Consider the following 10,933-nt stretch of genomic DNA (forward strand, 5'->3'; position numbering starts at 1 on the left):
TTAATATTTGATATTAGAGTGAGTCATCATCTCTATTGAGTCAATCTTTGGTGCAGTAACCTCTTCCTCATTTCTCCCACCCGCCCTTCTCCTCTCCCTCCCTTCTCCCACAGAGCGTCATCAAGTTGCCATAGTAACGGCCTGCCTATGGGAGCCAGAGAACAGATCATTATGAACCATGGGACCCAGAAATTGAAGGACATCTTTTTTTTTCCTTGAGAACGCAGGAAGTGGGAAAAGCTTGACCACTTTCTGTGTGTTAAACAGCCAGAGCAGCTCAAGTGAGGGGAAAGAGTCTTTGGAGAGGAAACAAGAGTCCTCGTGGTCCATTTAAGCCCTTGAAAAGTATATATTATGCATATCAACTATCCAAGCATGTTGCTAAAAATACACAGGATTTGATTATAAATACAGGATCTAAACAATTGCCTCGGGGAAACTGCTCACTCGAACTTCCTCATCACCGCTTGAGATTCACCTTCACTTAATATTAATGGGAGCTTGAGTGTTATTTGTGTGTTTGTAATGTCAGGTTAGCGGTTGTGGATAACACTCTCATTTTACTCTCAAAAACTAAAAAACCTTCTGATAGGGGTCAAATGGCATTGAGTCTCTATCAGCCAGGGCTGTATAGAGGGGGGGTCGGGGGGGGGGGGGGGGGGGGGTCAATGGAGAGGTGACCCCTGCTTTTCCTGATATAAATATATGAACACTAACTAGATTTTTTTTTTTTGTACCTTAAGTCTATAATAAAATTAGAAGCTGCTGATTTAATGCTTTAAAGACCTTAATGGTAAAGAAAAAAAAATATCAATTTAAAAGCAAAGATAATCAGGCAGCCCTTAAGGGGCATCCAGTTGGGATTGAGGTGGCATAAAATTGGGAATACCGCCCCAAAAAATATTTGAATGTGGAACACTGACTGTTCTAATGTCACTAGTAATTGTATATTTGTGCCTTATTGATCACAGAGAGGCTTAATCATGAATATATCCATTCAGAGACTAGGCACAAGATTCATAACAGTTGCTGCAGGCAAGGTCTAACAAATGAGAATCTGTTCTGTGTGCCAGTGGTACAGTATGTTATTTATCACTTTTTTTTTTTTTTTTTACTAGCTCGGGTTATATAAAAGTCTGTGCTCACAAATATTCTCAAGTTGAACCATGGTGGTGCTCAAAAGTCCCATTTCTGTCAAGCAGTAAACTTTGGGTTAGTTTTGTGTAATACAAAGTGGTTAACATTTACTTTGTCAAGTGATGGGATGTTTTTTAAGGACAGGGTTGAAATGTGTTGCTTTGATATATCGACTCTACTAGCTGCCACATAATCTTGCCAACTATAGATTCTGTCATTGAAACTCTATCCGGATCAGGATTTAGTGATCCGAAACTTCTCGAGGGGCTGAAATGTAGCCCTGAACATCTTGGAAATATTGCTAAAGGTAGTCACAGTATGTTTATTTTATTTACATGCACTAAAGAAAAATAAGCTTTACATTAAATAGTTGACTTTCACCTCGACCACTTTTAGCTGCAGTTTGTCCAAGCTTGAGTCAGTCAGACATTGGGCACATATACCAAAACTGTTTTTTTTTACACATTCATCCCATCGGAACCAAACCCACAATGCCTGCACAGAGGTCAGGCAAGTGAACCATTACGTTGGCTTTCTTAAATGGCCAGCCAAAATATTTTTCTAAACCTCTGAGCTGAAACCATCATGCTCATCAATGAAGAATAATGAGACCGTTTCCAAAGAAGTCAAGCGAGTGAAAACCGTGTCATTCATGCCGTTGAGTTTTACACATAAACTTTTTATGCTTGGGAGCATGACTAGAACAAAAACAAATTTCAGGAAAACAATTTATTTTGGAACATGTCAACAAAAATGACATTGTTTCAGTTATGCTAACTGCACTTTGTATGCTAACACAACCTTACAGTAGTCAGTCTGCAAGGATCAAGATTTAGAGATTAAGGCTAATGGTAACCGGTTGAAATGGACTAAAATGCTGAGTGTGTCACTCGCTTATGCACTTAATGTAAAACAACACAGAAAAAAAAAGCCGTACAGGTCACAAATAAGTTAGTGACCTGGGAGGAGAGTGCGCCTGCCATCGCCATCTGTCTACCCCGAATTTTCCAGTCTGTAATCACATTCTGCATGTGACAAGAACCAGGCAGGCGTATTGGACTGTCAATCAAACGAGCTCTTTATATGATCTTATTTGTGTGTTTTTATTCCTACCTTCAAGTCTTCCCGTTTGACAAGGAAAAGATTTTCACTCCAGGAAGGGGAAAAATTGTAAGCGTCTCATTTTTCTATACCTGGTGGTGATTTGTCCCTTTAACTTAAACGGAGTGTATTTCCAAAGCTTACTTACACTTTTTAAGTAGACATGCAAAGGTGGTTAACGTTTATCAGAAAAGAAGATTGTTTTCCAAATGCAGCTGAACACCACCATGGATCGATAGTAATCCTCAGCGGGAGCCGTTTCTTCTTGGAATGCTTATGTGACCTAGTGAGTGACATTTCCACTCACACATGCATGCGACGTTAAACATTTTACTGCAGCTGGAGTCGTTCGCACACGACAGCGAGTCATTCGCACGCACTGGTGCAGACCGAGTGACACGCAAACTTAAACAAACGGACAAGAACACACTTGAACAACACGCTCAGGGCCTGACAAGCAAAGTCTCCTGTTGGGCCGAGCTCCCTTCTCTCCTTCGTTGAGCACAACTCACAGGGCTCAGGGCTCGAATTGGGGCGGGGGGGGGTCTAGTGTGATTCAACTGTCCCCCTGCCAAGGTCTCTGTTTCTGGGGATGGAAGCTCTCAGCAGCTGTGTGATGACTCTAACAATAATTTCGGAAATCATCTTTTTTTTTTTTTTTTTTACCGCACCAACTTCCATTCTATTTGATGAAGAAGGAAGATAATAATAAAATCAAATTGTGAATAACTCAAGCAGCACATCACATTAATGGGGAAACCAAGTGTCCTCTACCTGCCATTGTCATCTTGAGCTAAAATGACCAAAGGGATGACTTGCTTGAAAAATTTAAGTCACAGAAAGACACCATATATGAAAAATTAACCAATATTTGTCTCTTGATGTCTAATCATCTTTATCAATATACTTATTAGCTAAGCTTGTCAGTTGTGTGGCCTTTATGATAAGCTATGAGACTACTCATACAATTCTGGAAGGGGGGGGGGGGGATAAAATGGTGCAGTATCGGCATATCCTGCATGTATAGACACATGGGATCTGACCACTTAACTATCTGGGCTCTTTTGCAGTCGTCAGCAATTCACATAAGCAATGCACCTCAGCAATACCCTCTTATCCTTGACGATGGAGTCAGCGGTGTCATATAGCAGAATCATCTTTTAACAACCTCCATTTGTTCTATCTGCTTCCTGAAATAAGCTCATAAGTGTTTACAAACTGTGATAGAAAGTGGCAGTTATTTAATGCCCAAGAAGTTTGGAATTGCTCCGATAGCATCCAGATGAGCGCCGAATTGTGGCAAAAGATGCGTGCGGTTGGGATAAACTGTTGTAAATCATACAAGCAATCGGATTAAGTCTTTGGAATGAAAGGTCAGTGGGGGGAAAAAAAAAGAAAAGACTTCCACTTCACTGTCGTGCATCCTCGTTTAGTTTCATCTATCGCACTGCGCTGTCTTCCTCCTTTCTCGTTGTCCCCGGGTGGGATGAGTCATCCGACGGAAGAACAGAAAGGAAAGGAGTCGTGCATGTGTGTGTGTGTGTGTGTGTGTGTGTTAGTTGTATACATGTGTGTTTGTGCGCATATGTTGTGTCATTCCTCCTGAGGTGCTGTGCCCTTCACACTCAGCATCTTAGTCAAACGGCAAAACAAACTAATACGCTCCAAAGGTATGCAGATGTTGCGCCAAAAGAATCACACACATCTGGAACTCACAGATCTCTTTGGAGCTACAAAAATATTCAAATGAAAAAAACATTGCCACACCAACAATTTTGGAACAGTTTTTGGCAGAACCTCGAAACCATTTGAATATCTTGATCGACATTTCTCTTTTTTTTAGTCTAATACATCACTTTTAAATGTAATTGTCTGTTAAAAATCCAACAATTTGACTCTGAATTTTGTTGTCCCTTAAAATGATAATTGGGAAATTTTTACAATTTGGTGAAACACTATAAATTGAAAAAATGTTTTTTCAAATATACATCTTAAGGGATAATGCATGTCAATACAACTCGGAAAGTCATCTATAATTTTCTTGACTACATAAATAAAAATTCTCTTTTTCACCAAAAACTAGCATGGCGGTTTAATAATTGGCTTTCATATGCAGTGACAGGTGTGTGGCTAATCTAGACTCTTTAGCGCCACTCATCATTCCTAAATAATAAAACAAAACCTTTTTAGACGTCACATCACACGTAGACATAAATTCATAGAGTGCACGTTTAATCACAAATTGATGTCAGTTGCCCTTGGCGCAACACAGAGACATGAATAAAATGTATTCAAACGTGTACACAAGCACACGTCACACAACTAACCAGTAGTATTCCTGAGTGCATTACTGTCAATTCCATAAATACCCTTAAAAGGTGCAGCCAAAACCCATAGCAGGGTACGATTGCCTCTCGGCTAAGAGATGCACCAAAAAAAAAAAAAAAAAAGCTTTTCTTCCAAGAGACCGTAGGAGCGGATGACCCACTTAATCGAACAATTTGGAGCGCCGGTATATGTGTGTGCGTGTGCATAAAGGCCTCGCAGTGCCTGGAGACAGACAATAAACAAAAACAACAAGCTTATAGTATTGCAGAGATGTTTCATGATGGCCGTCTTGGAAGTTTTATGTGTGTCTTCCACTTAATGAGTCTTTTTTTTTTAAAATATCTCCATCAACTTGATATTTTGGCTATTCTTTTGTTTGGTTTTATAGTGTTTGTGTTTCAGCTGGAATGAAAACATTTCGTAAATGCCAAAGTGGTTTCGGGTTTGATAAGTGCTCCTACTGCAATCAATGGAAATGCAAACTAGAAATTGACTGTTTATTTTTTTTAATTTATTTAATTTAGAATATGCCTCGTAAAAGATGCGTTGTAATTTTTATACCAGGTTTTATTTTTTTGGGGAAAAAAAAAAGCTTCATTCCTCATAAACATACACCTTTAAAACACTGGGTGAAAAACAACCCAAATTGGGTTAAAAATATGAGCAACCCAGGACATTGGGTCAATCTGACCCAATGTTGGGTTATCCCAAAACATATTGGGTCAAATTGACCCAACCAGGGTTATTAAAAATGTATTGGGTCAAATTGACCCAATTTTGGGTTTTTAAAAAAAATAATTTGGTTGGGTCAAATTAATTAACTTCCTGGGTCGGTCCAATTTTTAACCCAGCCGTTTTAACCGTGTTTCAGATCATCATATTGTTTATATCCTTCTAACAGCTGCAGAAAGTAACCATCAATTTCATTCGAAAGTAATGAAAAGTTGAAAATTCTTTCTCCTTCAGTTTTATTTTCTTTCTCTCTATACCATCACTGGCACTCTCCCTCTCTCCCCGCTGCCATTGAGAGCTACTTTCATCTTCCTTTATAAAGCCATGAAACATCAAGCGGTGTCATAAATCCCGCAATGGATTGCTGTAATGACCATGAGTTGAGTGACGAATGGACGGCAACGGGAGCTGGACAAATGTGGGCACTCACACAACAAATGCAGGGTCAAGGCTGCCGCTGTGTTTGGTATGCAGTGCCACAAAGCTGCGTGAAAATACAGTCGTAGTGAAATTGAGCTCATCTCACCTGAACAAGCTGACATTCATAGTGTGCAAGGTATATTTCAGATGGTACACAAACCAAAGACAGGATTGAAACCAGCACTAATGGGGTTCAATTTTCTAAGTCCTGCAAAGCTCTGATAAGTCATACAGCTAGACATAAATATCACTTGCGCAGCAACACACCACAAAAAAAGGAAGTATGGAGGATAAAATATCATAGCAGTACAGACTCTTATGGTTGGTTTTCACTCACGGGGGAGGACATTGAGGGGTTTTTTCGGGAGGGTAGAGCTGTGTGTCGCAAAAAAAAAAAATCTTTATTTTAGAAAAAGGGATTCCCATTCCAAGCCTATTATTGTATCGAAGCAAAATTTTTGACAATCTACATTCCAGTTTTTATTTTGGAGAATATATTTTTTTTATGCACATATAAAAGATCCTAAAACCCAATAAAGTGTTTTAGGCAACAAAAATAACCATCTTTTGTATTCTCCCCGAGCAAATGGCTCACTTGCAAAAAAAATTACCATTCAAGGACGGCACAAAACTGCTGAACGAAGAAAATAAAGTTAAGTGCAAGAACTCGTTTTATAATTTTTTTTCCATGAAAATCAATTCATTCAAAATTTTTATATTATTTATTATTTTATATTTTTGTTTTATGTTATCATGTTTATCCAGAATTTTTTTCCAAAGATAATAATTCACCTGGGACATACTGGGACCAGAATTTGGCCCAGGAATATTTATCAATGGGGGATGATGAGAGGGTGTTTCATTGGAGGCTTTTTGTAATCTGTTTCGGGTATTGTTGTCTTGTTAAAGGGCATAACTGTACTAAAGCTCGCCTAAATGTCATACTTTAGACCCCCTATAAAGATAAGTTCAAGCATGACACAGCAGAAAAAAAATGGTGTTCAATATATCAAATAAATGATTAAAAAAAATGCATCCCGCTCGCTGCTTGACGAGTGCAACTTTGTGATTAGTGAATGTCGATTTTAACGTTTTAATAAATAAATAGTTTGTAATTGGCATTTTAGAGATTCTGTTTTTGTTTTGAATTTGGTTGTCATCTGGCACAGTTCTGTTTTTTTCTAATGACCTTCATATTTTAGCAGAGACAAAAATCTCTTTGCCAGAGAGCCTTCATAATAGCAATTTATAAATCAAGTGCAGACAGTATTACTGTTATAGGCCTCTAAAAAACTCATCTGCGCATAAAATATTCCAATTACGCTGCTTTTTTAAAAATCTTTGCAACTATTTTTATGAGTTTACCAACTCTAATGAAAATGACCATGAAAAGTGACACTTCCAGCTTCTTGTTGTAAATCACAATGCGGAAATTGTTGACTGTATGTAGTTAAGCTCAGAAAAAGAAAAAAAAAGCTTTAAAAATGCTTTTGGGTCATCAAGTGTGTCACAGTTGAAAAAAAAAGGCAAGACCCTATCGACGGTGCCCCCGGGGGGGGCTGTACATCGCCGTGACCTTTCTGAGCACCACTGCAGTTCCACGCCTTTGTTCAGCTAACGGGCTCTACACAAAGACACTTTTGACCAAGAACACGAGAAGAAGGACAGAAGATGCAGAGATAGTGGCAAAAGTGGTGGGGAATGAATGGATTATGGACTGGCGGTCCGCTCTAATGGCCCCTGTGTGTTTTGTAATTAGGAGCAGTGTCAAGAGATGCGGGGATCATGGGAAGGGGGGTTGGTCAGACAGCTGAGAACGAGGCCATGAGAGAAAGGAAGTGAGAGTGAGGACAGATATCCAGACAGATGGAATGAAGCCAAGAGGAGGGAGGGGCGGGGGGGTACAGAAAAAGAATAGATTATGGGCAGATTAAGAAGCGACTACAAGGGTTGACTTCTAAAGGAATTCAAACTAACCCAGCAATGCTGCACATATTGTACAAGCTCTGTAATTGGAAGTTTCCTGCCAAAGCAGACTTGTGGAGATCATCTGCCCTGTGGTCTTTTTTTTTTTTTTTTTTTCCTATCACTTTGTTTGCATGGTTTGCCCGAAATGCTTTTTTTTTTTTGTAATCTCGACAGATCCACGGGACACCGGGGAAAGGAGACGGCAATGTCACAGACGTGGCAAATGGGAATCATTCGCCGTCAAGCGACGTTGCCTGATTGCTTTGCGCACATTTTCGACGCTGATGGCAGATGTTACTAAGCGAGGTGTGCCAACCTAAATAACACTTCAACTGTGAGTCTGTGGCACATCACTTTGTGAAGAAAAAAAAAAAAAAAACACGTGGACTTTTATTTCTAAATCCAATAATAAGCCGACAATGCTTCCAGTTACCATGGCAATTTTGCAATATTTCCAATACAACAAATTATCCATATTCTATCCTTACAACAGACTTTAACAATATATACTTTCTATGTGGGTTAACATTAGCATGTACATACATGTGTGGATACACACGCAAGAAGGGATGGGACATGACCAGGGCAAGTGAGGCAGATCAGTCAGAGACTTTAAGCTCGTCTTCCCAACGGAGGCAGCGGTCAGGCTTTGATGTTGATGTGAACAAATAGAAGGGAGCCAAAATGAGTAGAATGGGATGATTATCTGCCATGGAGAGGCCCTCTCATGCATTTGTGCTTGCTTGTCTGTTTTGCTTCCAATTGGGGAGGGTGACGAGGGATTGAGGAAGATGGGATCTTCACCAAAAAACTTGGGGTGAAAGAGAGGAGAAGTTCTGATTATTTATATCTCGTGTGCTCCATTTATATACGACCAAGAGATATTTTTTGGTTTAAAAAAATATATTCCTTGTGTACTTCTTAATTAAATCTTTCAACGGAGTGGAGGAGACTAAACGTCCAATAATAAAAAATAAAAAAATCCAGGGGCCAGGTTCTTTTTCTCTCGATAGTACCGTGAGCGTTGGGAGTGCTAGCTGCTAAAAGTTGTAATTAGTTTGCAATGCCACATCTGCTGAAGGGCAGTCATCATTAATGAACATCAGCAGCCCTAATGGAGCATAAAATGACACTTGAAATTACAAGATGTCGTGACCAACAAGGGATGGGCACATCAGTCAGTTGTAACTTCTTCTCAAGTTTGGAAAAACAATGTTCTTTGATCATGTACGACGTATTTTCCGAGTTGAAATATCCAAGTTGTCGACTAGGAAAGTGAATAGCTGTGATCAACGAAGTCTAGTTACTGTTTACTTTCTTCCCTTTCTTGGTCCTTTTTTTGCCTTTATTTCAACCACTTTGAATACTTTTCCCAGGTTTCTGTTGTTGACTCACTATGTGGAATACTGAAGCTGGTCCAAAGCTTTGATTTATTCATACGGTTCAATGAGGAAGGCCTTTGATGTCCATGAATAATTTAAAAGTAACAGTTTTTGAATAATTCGTCTCTTTGCAAAAAATTTCCCTCCGCGGCCTTACCGGATATGTATCAACGTTGAAGGCGAGTGATGAAGACGATGATGATAACGATGATGATGACGATGAGAAGACACATTGGTAGAAGTCACAATGGCATGAGAAAGCTGTAAAGAGTGAGCAGTAGTCAGATATTAGCCATGAATATCATTAAACTGCAAATAAATGAATAAATAAATAAATAAACAAATAAACAAATAAACAAATAAACAAATAAATAAATAAATAAATAAATAAATAAATAAAAATCTGTTCATTGATTAATAAATATAATTGTAGATGAAGTGATTATTTTGTCAGATATTAGCCACGAATATCATTAAACTGTAAATCAATGAATAAATAAATAAATAAATAAATAAATAAATATCTGTTCATTGATTAATAAATATAATTGTAGATGAAGTGATTATTTTTCATCCAGTTTGTTTAAAAAAAAATCCCATCCAATGTCAGATAGATTGAACCCTATCTGAGATTTGTTCTTATTAGTTGTGATTTAAGGGTCATCTCTTTCTTAACAGTCGTCTCTATAAATATTCATTTATAATTCATCAATAAAATGTCATTATTATGATATCTTTGTATTTATTTTTGATGAATGGCAATTAGCAGCCCCTTACTGGCACGAGCCATTCCGCCCATTTGCTCTCTTGTACTTATGTTCTGATATTAGCATCATCTCTGCAGCGTGTAAAGTACGCAGGCAGCATTTAGTGTCCTTCTTTGCTGTGTCTCGTATTTCATTGGGATACAAGTGCAACGAGCCCACATGCACCGATTCCCTCTTTCCGTCTTGTCTTTGATATCATACAAGAGCATCGCATAATGTGACACGAGGGCAGCGGGCAGAGCGGTGACAAGACTGCTCTCTTGGCCACGCTCTGCTGTTTTACCCCATGCGGCGGCACCCGACGCATGCAGGAGTGATATAATTAGAATGGAAATTACAGAAAGTTACAGGCGAGCTAAATCTCCCCCCCCCTCCTCTCTTCCCTCCTCTCCCCGACTCGCCTAGCCACAGTCCCCCCACCCACCCCGTGTATCGCGTGGCTAAAAATGTCCCGGGCAACGCCAGTGGATGTATCACCATAGCAACAGCCTTCTTCTGCACTCTATTTTCAGACTGAAAAGGGAGAACCATCCAGAGAGAGCACGAGAGAGAGTGTGAGCAAGAGCAGGAAAGAGGGGAGGGAGGCAGAGAAATGCAAACATTGCCATTTCTGTAGAAATTGATACATTATTCAAGTAAAGGAAAACATCTCAGTGGGAGACCAAGCAGACAGGAGGGTGGGTTTTGTAGCGGGCGCCTTGCTTGTCAGGGCTAAACCGAACTGTCTTGAGGGCATTCCGTGTGACGGTCGTACAAGGACAATGGGGTGCTGTGGGGCTGACTTCCACATTTCAGCAGAGGTCAATGTTGAGAACGTTCACCGGCCGCCAGAGATGTTAACATCAATGCATTAAATGTGATGACTCTTCCAAGCCATCACAGCGCCGGCTTCTATTTTAATCAATCACACATGGAATGGTTTGACGATGAAGCGCCTTGAAAAGTGAGTCATCTTATGGAGGAAAGAAAGTAATTTAGACGTCAGGAGGGGAGGGGGGGCTTCAATGAATCTGGATTGTGTCAAGGGCAAAGTGGGCTACCGTGAGTCAAATTATGAGTCAAACCTTGCTTGTTTTAAATGTCTCAAAAATGCATTTG

This window comes from Syngnathus leptorhynchus, chromosome 18 (genome assembly GCF_054491065.1).
Source record: "Syngnathus leptorhynchus isolate UIUO chromosome 18, UIUO_Slep, whole genome shotgun sequence".
NCBI lineage: Eukaryota > Metazoa > Chordata > Actinopteri > Syngnathiformes > Syngnathidae > Syngnathus > Syngnathus leptorhynchus.